Below are 17,285 nucleotides of genomic sequence, written 5' to 3' on the forward strand. Positions count from 1 at the left end.
CAAGCAAGTTTTTGCTATCCTCTGGAGGTAATGAAGATGTTGACAAAGACTTGGAGGAGATAGAGAAGCTTCTGAGAGGAACCGAATCAGAAAACACAGTGGGATGTGATAAATACGATCCAACTCGCCGAGTCACTTTCACGGACTCGACGAGTCTAGTCGAAAATCCCAACAACTTGGATAATTTTGATTTGCTTGTTACCAGCTCCCTGCATGCTCTGGACATGAAGATTTTCCATAATTTTTTTAGAAGATTAATCAGTAGAAGGCGGAATAAATGGTCATGTTCAACACGTTCATGTAGCATGTCTCAATACAATAATGCAAGAAGAAGAAAAGATTCCACTTAAAGATGAGGCAAGCTTTGGAGAAGAGGAAAATGCAAGGGTAAGGAGAGATGATGTTGGGAACCCATTCATTACCAAACCTTGAGCCAGAGTTTTCACCAACTATGAAGTAATGAAGTTTGAAGAAGGAGGGGTGCAAAATAGGGTGCAAGAGAATGGGGTAAAGAAGAAGAAGGTGAGGAAAAGGGAAAGCAATGTAGCTGAAGATGATGCTATAAGGAAAAAGAGAGAAGAATTAAGACGGGCTTACAAGAAGAAGATACATGCTTACAAGACGAAGTACAAACTGCAAAAGATAAGGCGTGAGTTCTCAATGCAGCAAAATGAAGAAACGTAGATGGGAAGGAGCCCAACTAACGACTACTTAAAAAGAAGCGCTTGGCGGGAGGCAACCCGTTATTAGAGTTTGCTTTCTTTTTCTCGTTTTAGTTTGATTTTCATTTTTAGGATTTTATTTTCGTCTTCTAAATCATCAAACATGACTGCTTGAGAGTGCTTATGGGCTAAGTGTGGGGTGAAATGAATTTTTAATTGGAAAAATGATTTAGTTTTTGAATTTTTTTCAAATGACTCGCCGAGTCTGACCATGACTCGACGAGTATATTCAGATTCCAGATGAGTTTAAAAATCGCGACCAGACTCGCCGAGTTGGACCCTGACTCGACGAGTCAGTTTTATTTATAGAAAAAAATTAATTAAAAATCATTTTTTTACATCTGGTAAAACTAGGGTTTTTAACCCTAATAAGATCATATTTCCCCCTTTACTCGTCGTGCGCCTCCCTTGTGTTCTCTCTCAAGCATTCATCAAGTTCTACACTCTTTCTTCAAAATTCTTGATTTCCATCACCAAAGGTACTTAATTTCTTCTATGTTTAGGTTAAAGCCATGATTTTTAGAAGTTCTAAGGTGTCAATTTCATAGAAAACCCGATTTTGAAATTTGGTGGATTTTTAGGGTTGCGATTTTGCATCAATTATGTTGTTTTGGGTAGTTATTCTTACCCTAATACATCTTAGGAATGTCCCTGAGCAAAACCCTTGAAGAAATTTTGAGTTTTCATGGTCGAATTTTGATCGACCCGTCGATTGACTCACGCAGTTCATACGACTCGCTGAGTCGTTCATGGACTCGACGAGTCCAGTCGGGGACCCAGGTGGAATCTGTTTTGATGATTTTCTGTGTTATCTGGGTTCTTTGTTCTTTGTTTTGCAGGAGCAATATGTTTCACAGAGGTCAATGCTCAATTGGAAACCTGGGAGATTTTCCTTGGTTAAGTTTCCCTCCAATTGAATCTGCTTCAACAATGACAAGATGGAGGAAGAAGTTGGCTGATATAAGGAAGAAGGAGATTTATGTGCCCAACAGGGTTGACTGGGATTGGTTGAAAAATGTCAGGTATTAAGAGGAGTTGGCGCCCTATCTTTTGAAGGAATTCACGTACGATAGGGAGACGATTATTTGTTATGCATGGAGCCGCGTGTTCAGAATCCAAGAGCCTGTATATCGGGAACTTTGCTGGGAATTTTTCTCCACGGTGTCTTTCCAAGGAGGAGATGATTGCTACCACCCGACGAGTTTTAGTTTATGCCTTGGGGGCGAGTTCCATCAATGCTCCGTTATTGATCTTGCATGTCGGTTGGGGATTTACGACCGACCATTGGTCTCGACTGCTATCTTTCGCGCCTTCTTGGAACGCTCTCACAAGGTGTTCCCCGATGGTGTTACGAGTACGGGTTGGTGGAACACAATTGCCAACAAAGTATACATTTCGAAGTCTGCCCAAGAAGGAAGTATTAGGTCACCCACGCACCGTCTCATTCACCGCCTTATCACCACCAACATCAATCAAAGGAAGGACGACAACAAGGTTTCTAACCTTGACATCTTTTATCTTTGGAGTATCATTATGCCCAACACCTTTTGCAATATTCCGTGGTGTTTGGCTTCTTATTTGTTGGAGGGTGCGGTCAAGGATCGGAGGACCTCTAAAATTAATGGTGGCATGTTCGTCACCCGGCTAGCCAACTCATATGGGTTGATGACCCATGGTGCATGGAATTTGATGACAATGATTCCTGGCCCTCCATTTAATCCCATTCTTTTTAGGAGGGCAAGGATCATTGAAAATTATGGGGGTGGTCATTATGCTATCCCGCATGATGATCCGGTGATTGGCTCCGAGGCACCAGGAAGGAGGGTTAGGTCGAGACGTACACGGGAAGTGGAGGAGGAACCGCCGGTAATTCCGGTGGATAATGATGAAGTGCCAATGGACCGGTATAATGTTGAGATGAGGAGAATGCAAGATCAAATGGCAAGGAGTCTCAATTTTCGCAACGAGTCCAACATTCGGCTTTTTGATCACTTCCACATTCCACACATCGATGGTGGTAACTTCCCTTATGTACCATCTTGGGACGAGATCATCAATGAGAGAAGGGGTGGAGCTGGTGGGAGTGGAGTTGCACATGGAGATGATGATGAGGAGGAGGATTAGTTTTCTTTTATTTCTGTTTTGTTGAACAATTTAGTTTGTTTTTATTTTTTGTTAGTGTGTTTTGGATTTTTAGTAGACTTTTATTTTTATGCGAGATGTTTAATTTGCTTTGATGACTTTTAGATTTTGGTTAGGAATGCTTGCATCAAGGGTTTAGAGTTTTAGAGAAAGAAAAGAAAAAGAATGGAAAGGAGTCAAGTAAGGGCGACGTTTAGAGTTAAGGTGTCGAGTCCGGTCCCAGGGGGACATGTGTGAATCATTTTAGAAGTTATGGGAAGTTCTTGGCATTTATCAAAAGCTGGAACAAGTACAAACTGTGAATTTTTCTGTCTAGCGATGACTTGCCGAGTGCACTAAGGAGACTCGACGAGTCGTTCTATATTTTTACACTTTTGAGGCTTTTGCGACTATACTCGACGAGTCACTCATACGACTCGACGAGTCAACTAATTTTATACCGAGGGGACTGCTGATTCGATGCTATTGAACATACCACTTGACCACTTATTCTTCCCGATCAATTCCTGAAGATTTTATACTATTTTTCTTGCATATTTCGACCTGCCCACACGAGATTTTGACACCCAAGACATGGATGAGTTGTTCCCATGTCTAAAGTCAATTGAAGATGGAGCTGAAAAGAAGAGATATTGACCTAGCAACTGCTACGCCAGGGGAGTTTGTTCCAATTCTCTCTACATTTCATATTTTATTATTTTTCATGCACAAAATGCAATGGGGACATTGCATAAATTAAGTGTGGGGTAGGGGGTTAATGTCATCTTAGTAAAGATAGAATCCTAATGTCGAAATTTAGGTCTAATTTAAAAAATAATTGCATACCAAAAAAAATGTGACTTAGGAATTAATTTAGAATATTTTGGTAAAAAGTAATTAGGATTCCATGTTAGAATTGTGTTGATGATTGCATGAAAACCCAAATGTTTAGTTGAGCCTATATACGTTCTAGTACATTTGTGGCTCCCTTATTCTAGTGAAATCATGGGACAAAAACATGACCTCACTCAGCCCGAAGGATGCAATATGTTTAGCATCGTGTACCAGAAATGTATCCAGGACAATTATTATCATTAGCCAATAAAGGTTGAAGTTGAGCGCCCCTGCTTAAGCATGTAGGATTTGAGTGAAAAAAGTGAGGTACATGTAAAAAAAGAGAGAGAGAGAATTGCAAGAAAAGTTGTAAGAATTTTGAAGCAATTAAAGTGAAGATCAAAAGATCAGAATTCCAAGAAATTCAAAAAGTTGAAGATACCAAGAAACAAACAACAAGGTGGTGAATTCAAAGAAATAAAGATCAAATGCCAAAAAGTGAAGAATTCCAAAGAGCTCCAATGTGGTATCATAAATTGTAATTCTAGATTATGTATGCTTGGGTTGCTCAACCAAAAATACCTTGAGGATAGGAGGTTTTCTGCGGATGGATTCGGAGGGATGCATAAAATGAGCATTGTTCGGGATGAGTGGGCGAATGTTTATGAGGATTGTGAGTATTTAGAGTATGGGGGTATTTAGGAAAATTTTAGACACAAATGCATGCGTTGCGGTCTTGGCATAATGGTTGGGTTAGACTGGAGTTGTTATATGTGGTTCTAATATGTTAAAATTCAGTTTTGCTTGGGGGCAAGCAAAACTCAAGTGTGGGGTATTTTGATATTTGCATATTTAGCCTCATTTTAAGCATAGGTTTTTATTATTTATTAGCTAATTTATTGCATATCATGGACAAAAGATACTTAAAAGTGTTTGAATTGTGTTTTCAGTCCAAAAGTGAAGCTCGGAAGCAGATGGAAGCAGGAGAAGCAGTTGGGAGCTCGGGAATTGAACAAAGAAGAAAAACACCAAAAACAACACCTACTCGGCGAGTAGGGTCGACTACTCAGCGAGTCCGAGCGAAGATTCGAGAAGATAAAGACTCTGTGACTTATCGTGTACGGGAATTCAGAGGTGGACTCGGCGAGTCGGCAATGGACTCGACGAGTCGTTTCGCAACTATAAAGATAACTTCTCAGATCGACATTAGACATTCTGGAACCCTTCTGGAGAGATTAGCTGTGATTGAAGAGCCAGAAGAACCCTAGAGAACGAAGATACAACCTAGAATCCAATTCCGAAGGAGATTAGAGGCAAATTTTCATCATTCTACTTAATCTTTTGTTTTCCATTATGGCTAGACAATTAGAATTTGTTTATTTGCTGTTATTTACCTCAATCATGAGCTAAAACTCTTAAACTTCTGTTTGGGGATACAAAATTGAGACTATGGTTTGATTATTGGTAGGATTAATTCAATGTTGGTGATTTTTGTTAGATTTAGCTTGCTAAAGAACCTTGTGTGTGAATGATAAGTAATTTTCTGTTAATAGGAAGGTAATTAAATATTATGAACATCTTTTGATTATCAACCTCATATGTTTACGTGACCACTTCATCATATGTCTAGGATTAATGAACATGAAACTAGAATTAATAAGAAAATTAGGTAAATTCATGTATGAGCTTGTGTGATGACCATCAACAAGAAGTTAACTAAAGGACCAAATTAGTTAATTATTGCAAATCTAAATTATCCCGAATAATTAATCAAGTGAATTTAATTAAATTAGACAACTGATCACTGTTTGAGTTAGTTTGTTCACTAAGGGTTAGTGTAGCGAATGCAAAACTAATCATTTGAGTCGATAGCCAATAAAAGAATTAATCCATTGCACTATTACCATAATATCAACCATAGGATCAATTGAGTTGAACTAAACAGAAGTCCTTCCCGTTATTGAATTTAGTTAAATCTTTGCTTTTCTAGTTTTTAGCGATAGTTAGTAAGTTTCTAGTCTTGTAAAACTACAGAAAACCCCCACTTATTATTTAATTTAGATAAAATTAGTCTTTAGTATTAATTTACCGTTCTCTGTGTTCGATACCCTACTTATTTAACTTCACCACAATTGATAGGTCAACTGCCTTTGTGTGTTCATTTTATAATTAGAAGTAGGTTTAAAACTAGTTGAGTTTTACACACATCAACATCCATCTTGTTTTAGATCAGAAAGTTTGGAGGATTAACTTTCTATACTGAGCACATAATGGGAAAAATTGGGCATCGACATACTATGCAGTGTGTAGTTTTAGCTATGTTGCTCGTAACCCTTTTTGTGTCCGTTTTACCTCTTTGAGCTCTACGTGGTGTGTAGAGCTTCATGTATGCAGGGCATAGACAGACTGGAAGTTGGCAGTTGACTTTTGACCATTGACTTTGACCAGGTTTAATTTTAGGTCAAATGGAGCATTTTGAGATGTAGATTGAGACGTGGTCCTTGTTTTCTCTATAGGTTACCTGTAGAGACGATATTTGGATTTTTTATCAGCTCAATTACCTTCTCGACTTCGAGGTTAGTTTTCCTCACTGTACTCTTGGGTCGAAGGCAATAATGTTAGCGCACTAGATTGTGTTATGTATCCTTTTGTATAGGATGTTGCTATGTTGTAATGATCTGATAGATTGGTAGATCTATATGATTACATGTACTTTTGTGTTATTGTTAATCTGTTGCATATGTCAACATAGTGCGGTTAGGTTGAGGCTTTACTGCTATGTACTGTAAGCCAACAAACACGAGGCAATCCAGTCTGATGAATGTAGGCCGGGAAATCCAATCCTATGACTGTGGGTCGGGGATCATCCACTTTGATGACTATGGAGCCGATGGTAATCTTCTCTGATAACTGTGGACCTAGTGTGCATGCTTGTATAAATGTTATTGTGTGGGGTATTTTAGGAGAACTCACTAAAATTTGGCTTATAGTTGTTGCTTTCATGGTTTCAGGTACATCAGAGGATCAAGGCAATGCGAAGGCGTGACCATACACATCCTCCTGATTGATTATGATTTAAGAGATATTGATACTCTAATTCTATGATTTTTTGTTGAAAATAACGGATTACTATCTAATGGTTTTATGGGATGATTTTATAAAAATGAAAGGTTTTATCATGGTTTTTGGAATGTTACAGTATCAAACATAACATCTCTCAATATCATTAAGACTAATGGATGATTTGTACAATCATGCCTTCACCTTTCCCCGATTGTCCGAAGTAACTGAAACATTTAAATCCACAACTGTAAGCCAAAGATTAGTAAGTTCCCCCAAAATACCACACACAATTAAACAAATACAATGCATGCACACAAGGCCTTCAGCATAAGGTTGGACTGCCACCGGAGCCTATAACATCCAAGCAACGTTGCTCCCCTTGGGCCTACAGTATGGAGTGGACCACTTGGTTCTCTTGGCCTACAACACACAACTAAAACGTCTCAACCTAACCACAATATGTCGACATATGCAAATAACAATAACAATCAAAACCAAATAATCATAACAGATCTATGTGTGTAAGAGATCATTACATCAAATCAACATCCTAACAAACAAAAGATACATACAATAATACAAAGTATAGTGAGAAAAAACTCACCTCAGAGCCGAAAGAAAATATCCATACAACTCGTCACATGAAATAAACCGGTGCAACACCCACTTAAACATTTAATAAGGGAAAATACCCAATCTAAGACCAAAACCCTAAAGTTTGACCCTAATTCAAAGTTAGTCAAAAAGTCAATGGTCAAATTCAATAGCCGCGTCACCACATCGTGTGATATGTGCATAATTAACTACATATTTAATGAATATTTCTAATACTTTTAGCTACAATTATGCTTAGTATGGAACAAAAGATACTTATTATCTTTAAAATATGTTTTGTAGCAGCAAAGACTTGCTTGGGACAAAAAGGGAGCACGTGAGCAGCTGGAAGCAGGATACGGGAGCTAAAACAAAAGAAGAAAGAAGAAGATTGAAGACCATCTTGGTGATATAACCGTGACATGGTGATTGGAATATTCGCGACCCATATGCTGACGTGGCAGACATGGGATTTACTCGAAGACCACATTGTGGTGGCCAGATTTCCATAATTATAAAATCGCGGACATTAGGTTGAAATCATGGGGAATGCATTCAGTTTTCAGAGGTTATTTGTGTCTAAGCACCCCTAGAAAACCAGAAGAAGATTGAAATTCAACTGAAGCTTAAGAATTGAAGAAGATTTAGAAGGAATTCAACATTGATCTAGTTGGTTTGCTTATTATACTCATATCTAGCTTATTTACTTAGATTTATTGTATTTTTCTGCTACAATGAGAGGTTGGACACCTTTTACTTATGTTTAGTGAAGATGAACTTGATCCATATGTGTTGATTTCAATTATTGGATGATTATATTTATTTTACTTGTGTTTGATATATATATATATATATATATATATATATATATATATATATATATATATATATATATATATATATAAACCCTAGCATGTTTTAGTTCTAGTTTATATTCCTTATAAATTAGATTTTGTGTGTTAATTGATCATATTAATTGCATGAATCTATCTCCTAATTGTTTATGATCATTAGATAATTAGAGCTAAGATTAATCACATCTTAGCTTAAGTAATTAAAGCAAGTAAATGTAACTGTGTTAGAGAGCTTAATTAGTATTAAGTTGTGCTTGGTTGGTTGAATGATCATAGGAGAGTAACTCATATCATTCATAGTCCAATTGTACTATTATAAATTTAGTGTTTAACTTGTACATGATCATCTCTTTGTCATTCATAAATTGATAAGTATAAATATTTGATCATAATAGCTAGATAATTGGTAATCAATATAATCTATCCATAAGAAATCAACCATAAGAGAAAGTGAAATTGGATTTAGGTAGAAGTATTCTTTTAATGCTTGAAGTTAATTTGTTTTCATGGATTGCTTACTTGTTAAGTGATATTAAGTTATTATGATCTTGAAAAATCAGTAAAAAAAACCCCAAATCATAGTTGTTTCTTAGTTTAATTAGAAGTAGTTAATTTAATTAATCGAATTTCGTTCTCTATGATCAATCGACACTCGACTATGTGAGCTATACTATAATCTGAGTAGGTACACTGCCTATAGGTGCATAGTTAGTAAGAGTTTGTTAGGTTATAAATTTAAAACTAATAGATACTTTTGAGCAAATCAATGTTTTTGGCCCCATTGTTGGGGAAGGACTTATTTGATTTTTAGTTTACTTGCTTTTAGTTATTCGATCCTTTTTGTGGTGTAAAAACCACACAAAAAAAATTCTGCATTTTATTTTTCTGCCTGATCAGCAACCATGTTGTGGGCACCATGGCCATGTTGTGGTCATGTTACAGTTAGATTTGATTTTATTTCTTTTTTGTTCGTTTTACGCGTGTTTTCTAGTTTTATCTTAGCAGGAAAAATGGGGGACATCACGACCATGCCAATGGATGAGTACAAGAGACGTATAGGAACGACAATAGATGGAGTCTTGATCCACCAAAAATTCCAACCGCGACAAAATTTGAACTTCCGGGGCACATTCTTTATATGCTAAAAGATCTACCTTTTTATGGGAAGGAGCACGAGGACGCCCACGAGCACGTAAAACAGGTGATGGAGATTTTAAATTATTTTCATGCACCAAACGTGAGTAAAGATGTGGCGATGCTTCGACTTTTTCCAGTCACATTGAACGGTGAAGCAAAACAATGGTTAAAATCACTTCCCTTTGGAGCAATCACGACATGGGCTGACTTTAAGACTGGGTTCATAAACTATTTTACCCTTTCTTTAAAAGTGGCGAAGCTTAAAAGAAATATCCAAAATTTTCAACAATTATAGGGAGAGTCGTTATACGAAGCTTGGAAGCATTATAAGAGATTGCTACGACATTTCCCTCAACACGACTTTCAATGTGCAATAAAAAATATCAATATTTTGTGATGGAGTCAATGTGTGCACTCACCAACTTCTAGACTCACAAGGGCCCATGACAAGGAAGGATCTGACAACAAATAAAGCTTTGATTAAAGAATTCCCTAAGCATTCAAGAGAGTATTACAACCCAAATGAGGATTTCACTAAAGGAAAAGCAAGTAAAAATGGAGGTCAAGATGTTATCAGTGCAGTGATTGCAAAGCTCGACGGAATAGAAGAAAAGATCACAAAAATGAGTAGATCAATTCACAATAGATGCAAATCTTGCTACATGGTATTGTGAATTAGAGTACAAGAGAGATCGAGATACAAAATAACTTCAACAACTAAAGCATGATCTCTACCAAACTGAACAGGTCCAATCCGAGAAAATAAATGCTCTCGAGTTAAAGCTATTTCGATTTATGGAATCTAGAGAAAGAAGACATGATGCCACTAATGCAACACTTAGAGATCAACAAGCATATATCATGAGCATCCACTCACAATTCGGGCAATTAACAAAGCTTGTGCAAGAAAAGCAATTAGATACACCTTCAAGAAAAGTCGATTCAATCCCAATCGCTCAAGTCATGGCCGTTTATACAGAAGAAGAAGACGAATTGGAGCATATGGTGGCCCTTGAAGAATAATCTGATCAGTCGCTCAAAGTAAAAGCGAAAGAAAAACCAGAAGATTATCGTGATTATGTCTAGTCGCCACGACATGGAGGCAATAGTGCCACGTCATGGGAACTTAAGGAAGATTATGATTTTTCTGTTGTTGAGTCGTATCGACCACCTCTTCCTTTCCCATCTCATTCCAAGGAAAATCTGGTGAAGGAAGGAAACAAAAAGTTCACGGAGCATAAACAACCTAAAGAGCAATTGGAAAAATAAGTGAATTATTTGAAACCTCCAATGCCAACACCAATGATTTTCGAGGTGTTTGCTTTTACAAGACCACTAGATCAAGTTACATAGAGAATTGAAGAAAAAGAAGAAAAGAGTGATGAGTGTCATTTTGACAAGAAAACCCCAGAAAGAGATAAGACAAAAGCTAAATACACGGGAATGAAGAAAGAACCCAAGAGGAAGCATAATGAAGATATCAACCAAAAAATGCCAGAAAGTTTGATAAAGACATTCAACAGAAGGGTTGCTTACAAACAAAAAAGGCTCAATATGATGGAGAATGGGGAGGCTACGCTTCCACCTGAGGCAACGTAGAGTGGGAAGGAGTCCAACTCACGACTCCTAAAAAAGAAGCGATTCTCGGGAGGCAACCGGTTTTTAAGAGTTTGCATTTTCTTTTCCTTTTGATTTCATTTTAGTTTTTAGTTTTATTTTGGTTTTAGATTTTATTTTTAGTTTAACCTAAGTATCATGTGTTTCTCTAGTCTTTTGATTTTATTTGGTAGTGTTAATAGAAAATGAAGAAGTGAAGGAGCTTCATGGATGCAAAATTCGTGCATTTGTGAAGATTATAATTAAAGACCACATTTTTGAACAAGTGTAGGGTTCCCACTTGATGAAGAAAAGAGTTTTTGAAGAATATCTACTAAAAGAAAAGATCGGGAATGGTCCTAAACATTACGTAGAGTCGGTACATTACTTTGATCTTACAAGACAGTCAGAAAAGGAACCACGATGTGGCCATCAGCACCATGTCCTGGCATTTTATTTTATCGTGACTGCATATGATTGAACCATGACGTGGCATACTTAGAACACGTCGTGGAGATCTTATTTTTCTCGACCATTACGACTTCAAACTTTACACCACGTCGTGATGTTGCTTTCCCACGACGTGGCAGCGGTTCAACACACTTTTGAAGAATAGTTCTTTGATTTATTCCGATCCGACATATTTGCATTCACAAGAAGAAGGTCCATAAGTATTGTTTCCAGCCTTAATACGAGAAGTCCAAGCTTTTCGCACACATTCATAATTCGATCTCGCCACTAATACCCAAGGGGAGTCTGTTCAAATTCTTCCTTTTAATTTATGTTCTTTAATTGTTTAAGCATGCAATGGGGACATTGCATCATTTAAGTGTGGGGTTGGAGGTTGAATATAGGAATACAAGCATCCTGATAAAATTTGAAAAATGACTAGGATTTAAAAAAATTATTAGAAAGAATTGATAGAATAATCTAAAATTGAACCTAGTTAAAAAAATTGTTATATTGAGATCTAGGTTTCTAGTGTTGTATGGGACGATCCAATGCGAGTTTCAATGTTTATTTGAGCCAATAGATGTTATTGTGTATATGTGGCTTCCCTGTCCTAGTGAAATAATGGAACAAAAACACAACCTTGCTTAGTTTGAGGGCCACAATATTTTTAGCATCGTGTACCAGAAATGTATCCAGGAAAGCTTATGTAGTCATTTCACTCTAGACTAATACCTCTAACAAATAAGGGTTGAATTTAAGTTTCATTGCTTAAGCATATGTTTTTATAGGATTTTTAGTTTTGAGTGAAAAAAAAAAGAAAAAAATAGAAAAGAAAAAAAAAGTTGCAAAAGTTGGTAATAAGAGTCTACAAAGCTATGAAGATCAAGAAATATCATGAAGAAAAGCACCAAATTATCAAAGACTCAAGAATAAGGCAAAATTTGACAAGCTATTTATTGTATTTTTATTTTTTACGTTATTTTTTCATATGTATGCTTGGGAGTTTAATCAGAATTACCTTGAGGTTAAGAATGCTTTATGGGAATGGGTAAGCGTTGTTCAAAAAAGTAGGCAGGCGTTTATTAAGATTGTGAATATTTTGGATTGAGGAAGTTCTTAGGAAAATATAGATACATATACACACATTACATTCTTGGAGTAATGGAGAGGCTCAAAATGGATTGTCTTGTGAAATGTTGGTAGCTACAGTCTTGATATGATAATAATAAAATCAGTTTTTCTAGGGGGCAAGCAAAAGCCAAGTGTGGGGTATTTAATTTATACATAATTAACTACATATTTAATGCATATTTCTAATACTTTTAGCTACATTTATGCTTAGTATGGAACAAAAGATACATATTATGTTTAAAATATGTTTTGTAGCAGCGAAGACTTGCTTGGGACAAAAAGGAAGCATGAGAGGACCTGGAAGCAGGAAACGAGAGCTAAAACAAAAGAAGAAAGAAGAATTGAAGACCACGTCGTGGTGATATAACCATGATGTGGTGATTGGAATATTCGCGACCCATATGCTGACTTGGCAGACACGTGATTTACTTAAAGACCACATCATGGTGGCAGTCAACCGCTATGTGGTTTTCCACAATTATAAAATCGGGGACAATAGTTCAAAATCATGGGGCATGCATTTGGTTTTCAGAGGTTATTTGCGACTAAGAACCCTTAAAAAACCAAAAGAAGATCGAAATTCAACTGAAGCTTAAGAATTGAAGAAGATTTAGAAGGAATTCAACGTTGATCTAGTTGGTTTGCTTATTATACTCAGGTCTAGCTTATTTTATGTAGATTTATTGTGTTTTTATGCTACAATGAAAGGCTAGACACCTTTTACTTTTGTTTAGTGAAGATGAACTTGATTCATTTGTATTAATTTCAATTATTGGATGATTATATTTGATTTTACTTGTGTTTGATATATATAAACCCTAACATGTTTTAGTTCTAGTTTATATTCCTTATAAATCGGATTTTGTGTGTTAATTAATCATATTAGTTGCATGAATCTATCTCCTAATTGTTTATGATCATTAGATAATTAGATCTAAGATTAATCACATCTTAGTTTAAGTAATTAAATCAAGTAACTTTAACTCTGTTAGAGAGCTTAATTAGTATTAAGTTGTTCTTGGTTGGTTGAATTGATCATAGGAGAGTAACTCATATTATTCATAGTCCAATTGTGGTATTATAAATTTAGTGTTTAACTTTTGCATGATCATTGCTTTTTCATTCGTAAATTGATAGCCTAGATATTTGATCACAATCTAGATAATTGGTAAACAATATAATCTATCCATAAGAAATCAACCATAGGAGAAAGTGAAATTGGATCTAGGTAAAAGTATTCTTTATAATTCTTGAAGTTACTTTGTTTTCGTGGCTTTCTTACTTGATGGGTGATATTAAGTTATTCTGATCTTGAAAAATCAATAAAAACCCCCCAAATAATAGTTGTTTCTTAGTTTAATTAGAAGTAGTTAATTTAAATAATCGAATTTTGTTCTCTGTAATCGACACCCGACTTATGTGAGTTATACTTTAATCTGACTAGGTACACTGCCTATAGGTGCATATTTAGTAAGAGTTTGTTAGGTTATAAATTTAAAACTAATATGTACTTTTGTGCACATCATGGTGGCCAACACCATAGCCATGCTGTGGTGGCTAAACACCAAAATGATCATGAAATCCCTCGCCACCATGTCGTGGTAGCAACATTACCACGCTGTGGTAATCGTCTTGACCAACTTAATTCATTAAGCTCTTAACCCTTATTTCTAGATCTCCAAAGCTCAGATCTAGATCAATTAAGGAAATACATGGATAAAGTTTCAAACTTTATCCATTTCCTAACCTCTAAAAGCCTAGATCTCAAACCCTAACACAAAAGGGACAAGATAACCTAAGAGATCCATGTATGGTTGCTTCTTGGACAAGATGCAAACTTTATGGGACTAAAGGTCCAGAGAGTAACATAAATCTTATCCAAGGTCCTGGATTTGCTTTAAACTCCAAGGATTCATTTTCAATAACCAAAAAGGGACTCAAACACTACATAAGCAACTCATAAGATGAAAAGGTATGAACTTTATACATTCTGGAGTCTAATGATGATTGTAGAAGCAACCCTCAAGAAAAACAAATCCCACCACTGGCTTGAACCACCTACTTCTTCCTTCTTACTCCTTGAAAAGCCAAGAACACATACACACACACACATTGTAGGGTTTCTCTCAAAGGGATGGAGGTTGGAGCTGTGAGCAAACCCTACCCATAATGTTCCTTAAATAGGGCTCAAGGCCCGAAATTTAGGGTTTTCACCCAGCCGCCGCCACACCGTGGCCAATACATGACTACGCCATTCTCATTAAAAATGTGTGGTCCTTTTAGGGTCACGACCGCGTCGTGGTGAGCTCTATCACCACGTTGTGGTTGGCCAAGATTTACTAAAAGTTCCCAAAATTAGAAAAGTTAGATCTTAAGAGCAATACCTGAAAATAGATGTTATATTTCTCTAAACTTTCATGTTTACTCCTATAATATATATAATCTAATTTTCTTTAATAATTTTCGTTCATTAACTAAAAGAACTAATTTATTAATGCATGTTTTTATGTATGTGTTGATATAAATTCGAGGTGGTCATCATTTCATCGTAAATTCAGAACTTTCATTCATTAATTTTTTTAAAAAGACTTACTTTTATTATGTACGCATCGTTATAAATTCGAATTTGTCTTCGTTTTGACGTATTTTTTCACATTTTCATCCTAATTTTTATGTACGCTTCCTACGTATGTGTTATGTCAAATATAACATGTTTTTGATTATATGAAATTCCGTTCGTTAACTTAAAAAGAAATCGTACTTACTTAAAAAGAAAGAGATAGCTCGTGATCTTGTATTTATATTATTGATCTGTATAATCTTCTATGTTTAGATAAGATAATCCTTCCTTATTTGTAGATTCCTTAGTTTGTATCCTGTGTATATATTGTACGCTTATGGAATGAATGAAACATGGGTTAACCTTCCTTTATGGTATCAGAGCTACAATCCTTCAAACCCTAAAAGAACTGGCGGTGCCCTCCCCCATTGCTACGGCAATCAAACACCACAATGTCAACCAATGATCCACCATCAAAACCTTCATCTTTTCACCCAGTTTACATAGTCACGAACATCCAGAACAAGATCAGAACTCTGGATGGTACAAAAGTAACTTATTCCTCCTGGGTGAAGCTATTCAAACTCCACGCTCGAGGTTATAAGGTCCTTCATCACATAGACGGTACTGTCGCACCCGCAAAGACAGAAGCAACATATGAAGCTTGGCAAGAGATCGATTCTATTGTTCTACAGTGGATCTACGGAACACTATCTGATGAAATTTTGGTTCGTGTCCTTGACACCGACGCCACGACTTACGACATTTGGAAACGAATCAAAGAAATTTTCTTGAACAACAAAGGATCTAGTGCGGCTGCCCTAGAGCATGAGTTCACCAACTTGACCTTGACCTCGTGCACATCCATGAATAACTACTACCAATGCCTAAAAGACTTTGCCGACCAACTCACTGATGTCGAAAACCTGGTGAATGAACAAACACTTGTACAATAACTAGTTCGTGGTCTTCCTGCAGAATATGACACAGTGGCATCTTTCATCAACCAAAGTCTTCCATCTTGGGACACTACTAGAAGTATGTTACAACTTGAGTAACACCGCCAAACAGCACGGAAAAACCTTACCAGCCCTAATGTTCTAGTTTATCATACACACCAGACCACAAAGGACATCCAATAATGACCACCAAATCGTGATGAAAATCAACGAACTTTTGGCAGGGGTCGTGGTCGCAACCAATGTTTTAAAAACCGGTTTGAACCGGCCGGTCGAACCGGTTGGACCGGGAACCGGTGGTAAGAGTGGTTCAATTATCACCGGTTTTATGTTGATTTTTGAACCGGATTGAACCAGCCAGTTTTTAGAAAAACCCGGTTGAATCGGTCAAAATAAACCGGTTGAACATGTTAAACAAAAAAAAACACATGAAAAAGAACCATTTACACAATAAACTTTGGTGATTTTTTTTTCAAATCTATTTAGTTTTCTATAAATAAAAACATAGGGTAAATGTTATAAAGTTTTTTGATGTGTATGTATTCATTTAAAATTATATCTTTTTTCGGTATTATACTTAATTTTCTTTTTGACGTATATGGATTGATGTAAAACACTAAAACTTATGATTATGTGTTATTTTAATGTATTTGAAATCATCTACAACTTATTTGTATGTGTATTTTTAATGTTTGAACTTGTAAACATCAAATTCATGAATTATATATGTATGTATGTGTAAGAAAATAAGAAAAAACATGAAAAATATAGAAACCGGTTGACCCGGCGGTCGAACCGGGAAACGCTCACCATATTGGTTCAACTAAAAAAACGGTTTTTAAAACATTGGTCGCAACACCCAATCTGGAGGACGATATCCACATGGAGGACGACACCCCAATCCGGTACGAGGCAGATCTTCACCCGGTTCTATGCAGCCGAACTACCCACCATGGGCATGGTGGTCTCCACCACCATGTCCATATCCATCACAAGCTCCGTGGCCCACACCATGACCTAATGGTCAGCGACAACCCACAGCTAAACAAGCCCAACAGTCTGTAGCTCACGTTGCATGCTCAACCCAACCTACTGTTGCAGAATCAACACCACAAGAACCAATACAATCACAATATGATGCACTCAGTCCGACTGACCTTGGAGCAGCATTTCAAAACATGAATCTCAATCATTCGGATCAATCATGGTACATGGAATCCGATGCGTCCTCCCACTTGACTGCTGACCCAGGTAAAATCAC

General features: G+C 36.5%; 1 non-coding gene across 1 annotated transcript; it reads right to left on the reverse strand.

The window, feature by feature from the left end:
* Positions 1–9,581: 9,581 nt before the first annotated feature.
* LOC145090920 (small nucleolar RNA R71) lies at positions 9,582–9,688 on the reverse strand. The gene has a single exon (XR_013701842.1). It is a non-coding gene; the product is annotated as a small nucleolar RNA R71 (small nucleolar RNA).
* Between the last annotated feature and the right edge of the window lie 7,597 nt (positions 9,689–17,285).

This window comes from Lactuca serriola, chromosome 2 (genome assembly GCF_051521515.1).
Source record: "Lactuca serriola cultivar US96UC23 chromosome 2, Lser_US96UC23_V15, whole genome shotgun sequence".
Lineage (NCBI taxonomy): Eukaryota > Viridiplantae > Streptophyta > Magnoliopsida > Asterales > Asteraceae > Lactuca > Lactuca serriola.